A 5290-nucleotide genomic window follows, 5' to 3' on the forward strand; every position below is an offset into this window, starting at 1 on the left:
CTGGGCATCCCCTCTAACTAGCAGCCGCCTCCAGGGTGCTGAGGGGGAAAGGCAGCTTCTGGTGAATGGGAGAAAGCCTCAAAGCAGGATTGTGGTGGCCTGTGGATCACACCTCCCACCTGCATAGTGTCCCCTTTTATATCTTATGCCACCTTCCTTCCCCTTCCCCCTTTCCATAGGGGGGGCCTTTGATCCTCCTCCCCTCCCCCCCTCCATTTCCTCTCCAGCTCCCTCCACAGCCGTAACCAGTAAAACAGGCGGCCAGCTATTATGGGATGGCTGCTCCCGGCAGCTCTGCAGGGAGGGGGCGGTCACCGCGGAATGTCTCCTGTGGGTGGCTATTATGGGATGGCCGCCTCTCTTTTTTGGAAAGGGTGGGGGCTAGTGAGGAGGATTATTATGGGATGTGCCCTGCACAGCTGGGTGGGGCCGCCCTGGGTAGGTAAAGCTCTGGGGGGGGGGGGATGGGGAAAGAAAGGAAGGAAGAGGGAGGGAAGGAGCTGGGGAGGGTGGGGTGAGCCCTGGAGCCAGACCTGAGGCCTGACAGGAGTAACTGGCTGGAGAGGTTTCTTCTGTGACAGCTGTTCGAAGGGCCCTCTGAGGCAGGCTCAAGCTAGCTGAATCTGAACCCTGGACAACTGGGTACACTCACAGCTTTAGGGCAGCAAGACTGCTGATTCCTGAGCCTGCAGTGCTGGGCTGGAAGTGAGGACTCCTGGGTTCTGGCTATGAGGCATACCACGAAAAGGAGGCAGGTTCCTGGATGACCACAATACCCAAGTACTCCTCTTCTTTGCCTTCCTGGGTTTGAGCCTTGGGACCATGGCTCACATAGGAGGGTTGCACATGGGAAACTTTATTTTTGTGTGCAGTCAGACCCAAGGAACAGAGACATGGGTTGGCTCCTGAAGGACTAATGCCTCACCTGCCACCCTTCAAGTCCACACAACCTGCATTCTGTCTTGCCGTCAGAGTGCACTGTCACTGTGGCTTCTTTTCCCCTACGCTGTTTTTCCAAACTGCCTTTCCTGATGGAGCAGCAGAGTACCTTAGACCTGAGCAGAGTTTCTTGGTTTCACACAGACTAGAGGTGTAGGGAGAGGAAATAGAGAGCGTACGCTGAAAACTTAACGGACAACTCACTCTGAGTGTTATTCTAGGTTCTTCTGTACCACGGGGTGGAAACAGAACTCTAAGGTAACCGACTAGAGAGGCTGTCCCCCTGGGTGCATTAATCAGGAGATTATCCCACAGTGGTCTCTGTGGGCCAATCACACTAGTGGTTTATTTATAATTTATCTAGACAGGTAGCATGGGACCTGGGTAGGGAGGGAGGGGCATAAAGACCACAAGAGCAACACATAAGTACACATGTTGTAGCCCTTGTTGGAACTCAAGAAGAGAGGAAAGAATTTAAACTTTCTCCTAGTGGTATCAGAAAGATGTGAAAAGATAGGGAAGAAAGGGAATAAGTGGGTAGAAGCTGCAGGATTAGGGAAAGAGGGATTGTGGTGGGCAAAGGGCACCAGTATTTTTAATCACGGACAATAGGCTGTGCGTACTCAGTTGTAAAAGTTGCTTACTGATTTATATTACGAATCACTGTGGTAATGTGGTATATATGTATGAGAGGAAAAAAGCGTGGGGCAGATGGAAATATTACAGAAAGGAATTTGAGGCCCAGAGACAGGCTGAATCCCCTAGGGAAATGTGGATAAGGAGGGCATAATAGGTATCTGGCCACTCTATGTACGAAGGAGAAAACTTGAAGGGAGGTATGCTCACATTATGGCATCTTAAAAGAGCTGCCCCTCTCCCCTCTGGGAGCAATGCAAAGTTCATTCTCAGTACTCGGAATAAGCACAGGGGAGGGTTTGGACAAATGAATGGGGCTTAATCCTGAAGTAAAGAAAATGTAATGAGGAAAACTACAGACAGCCTAGCAGAATGGGGAAAATGGCCATCACGCCACATGAGTGTGGCAAAAAGGTGGTCCAGAGAATTGGAGCAAATATTGGAAAAAGAATATATGAAATGCAAAGGTAGCCGTGAGAGTCCTTGGCAAGACCTGAGGTCTTTGATGTTGAAAACTTCAGTCCTAAAATGAGAAAAGAGTTAAACATAGAATGCTAGTGATTATACCATTAGGCAGCAGCTGGTGGAAAGACTTAGCATCACTGGTGCTCTGCCTGGGATTGTAAATTCCTGGAGAAACAAGCTCTCTCTGCACCTGAATTCATTTCTCCTTGCCACTTCTCCCAGTCCTTTAGTTCCCAGAGGAGGGGAGAACCATCTGGTCGGGCCCTTTCTCTAGGGAAATGACCTTAGGACAATGAAGATATGGAGTGAGGTAAGGAAGGGCCCCTCTTAGGAGGGAGTTCCTGTTTCTCTTCACCCTGCCCCACCTCCATATGTCTTGCCCTGTGTGAAAAAGGCAGATGGAAGCAGAAGTAGACATCATCTCTGGCTTGAGGAAGAGAGACAGTGAAGCAGTGATGCTGGAATATTGTTCTCACTCAGGTCCTGCTTCTCCGGGGACCAGGAAGAGGGAAAAGTGACAGGCTTGTGGGCTCAGATTCTCTGAGGACCAAAGGGCTTTAAGATTGGGATCTCCTGGCTTTCTTAGGACTGGGTCCCCAGGGTGGCTGGAAGGTAGGCATGGTTAGGGAAAAAGGATAATATATATTGGGAGCCTGGCGGCACAGTGGTTAAGAGCTTCGCTGCTAACCAAAAGGTCAGCAGTTTGAATCTACCAGTTGCTCCTTGGAAACCCCATGGGACACTTCTACTCTGTCCTATAGGGTCGCTATGAGTTAGAATCCCGGCGGTGGCAATGTTTTTTTTTTTTTTTTTTTTTTTTTTTTTACCTTGTGGCATAATTGAATTAGGAAGGCATCCTGTTAGTTAGTCCTGTCAGTAGGTATGCAGAAATTGTATGTGGGAAGGGGCAAATAGTGAACATCATGCAACTATGGTGTTTTTTTGGTGGAGAATGGGGCCTCAATAAGATGGAGATTTGGGCAATTGTGTTATGAGACTTCGAGATATAAAATGAGCAAGGAGTTAAAAAATGACATTGAGGGTAAGCAGGAATTTTAATGTTGAAGAATGAGGATAATGATTCTGGCCTGTTGATGAGCCTCTCAAGAAGGAAGCACATGATAAAATTATAGGATTTCATTATTAGGAATGCTGAGTGAATGAACATTGCCTTCCTATCAAAGTCCCTTAGTACGTAGGGGTTAGATAATCTTGACCATCCGTCTATACTGTAAACCCTTTTAGAATATCTAGGTATTTTAAAATACCTCTAGAAGGACCACCAAAAACCTCTACTAGGATAAGATCTGTCCTGAAACCAGTTGGGCTTTGCTTTATTCTCTGTAACAGGAAATTAGGAAATAGCATTCAGTTGTTCTCCCTTGGCACCAGACATTTCTATTTTCTATCACAGTTTGTTTAGTTGCGTATGCTTCTTTAAGGGAGGCACCATGGTCTTTGCATTCCCCATGTTGCCTAGCTCTGTGCCTTGCTAGGTACTCTGTCAACATCTGCTGAATGAATGTGAGTAGTAGTGAATAGTAAGTAGAGGGAGATCAGGTCCTGGCTCTTGGTGTATATATATACTGAAGGGCTCTCAGTTCACATCAGAATGGGATGCCCATCTATGGGAGTGGCCCAGGGGTGTTGAAGAATGGTCCCTGAGCTGGAGGCTAGGCGATGGGGGAGAGGACTGCTGGAATGGTGAAAAGTAGTCTTTGGATGGAAATTTGTGATTATTATGGGATGCTCTGGGGTGAATTAAACTTCATATAAATTGTTCATCTGGCCGGCATGGTATTTGGTTGGTCTTACTCAAAACTATGAGTTGGAATGTACTAGACTGCAATGGGTTCGGGTTACTCAAAACTTAATGGCAGGAGATGAACATCTGGAGAACTCCTGGATTTAGTGTGATTGGGTGGGGCCCTAGGTTAGCTCTCAACTCCTGAGTGTCTGGAAATTATGGGATGATGGAAGCTACGGTCTTACAGGTTAAGAGGCTTTATGCCAGGGTACTTGCTTTGGCCCAGAAAGGGTTGAAGATGTGTATGAGTGGGGGCGGGGACAAGGCAGTGTGGGTGGCCCAGAAAGGGTTGAAGCTGTGTATGAGTGGGGGCGGGGACAAGGCAGTGTGGGTAGCCTGCCTGCCCTGCCTGCTCTGGGTGTTAATAGATTAGGCTTACAGCATTTGGAGATGGGGAGGTATATGAATATCATGGGATGCCTGGCTGGAACAGTACTATATAAGGGTGGTGGGGTGGAGATGAAGCGACATGGGATGTGACCCTGGGTTGTGCTGAGAGTATTATGATGTCCGGTTGACCATGGCTCCCTTGCAATTATTAAGGGATGTCAGGGTGTGGGTGGGGAAGTAAAATTATTATGGGATATATTTCCAGGGTTAAGGGAAAGGGTGATTAGGTGTCCATCTGTGGGGTAGCAGTAGGACTGCTGGTCTATTATAGGCTATCTTTTTGATAGGGAAGGGGTGGTTCTTATGGGCTGAGGAGCTAGAATGAAAATGTGAAGCCTGGGGGTGGTGTGAGCATCTAGACCCTAGCCTGCAGGGACTGAGGGCAGCTCCAGGGGGTTAGTTATTACAGGATGTCAGTATGGAAAGTGGGAGACTGATTATTACGGGGTGTGTGTGGGAGGAGGCCAAGTGTCCGTTGTTGCAGTGGGGGGATGAGTTTCTGACTATTATGGGATATCAAACTGGGGGTGGATGAAGAGTGGTTATTATGGGATGTCTGGGGGGATGGGATGAGTATTATGGGATGTGAGGCTGCTGTGCTGTGTGGGGTGCTTATTATGGGATGGCCATGGGAAGGGAGGGGTGATGAATTATTATGGGATGTGAGCATTAGGGCGAAGAGTGAAGAAGTTGGCAGAAGGATGGCTATTATGGGATGCTGCAAAGGGTTAGTTGCAAAGGTCTGCAATATTATGGGATGTCAGCAGTTCTGACATATACGTGTATGGAGTGTGTGTAGGGGTGTGTGTTTGTGTGGGGGGGGGTGTCCGTGTGTATTATGGGATGGCCAGGAGGTGGGCGGTTGCCCGGGTGACACGCGCGCGCGCCCGAAGGGGCGTGGCCAATGGTTGCCTGAGCGACGAGGGGGCGGGGGTTGCCCGGGAGACCTAGGGAGGAGGCTGGAGGTAGTGGAAGGGGGGGTTGGAGTTGGTTGAGGTTATTATGGGCTGTCCGCGGGGGGGCGGGGCCTGTGCGGTGGGATTTCCCGGCCGG

The sequence above is a fragment of the Loxodonta africana genome, chromosome 4 (genome assembly GCF_030014295.1).
Source record: "Loxodonta africana isolate mLoxAfr1 chromosome 4, mLoxAfr1.hap2, whole genome shotgun sequence".
In the NCBI taxonomy this organism is placed as follows: Eukaryota; Metazoa; Chordata; class Mammalia; order Proboscidea; family Elephantidae; genus Loxodonta; species Loxodonta africana.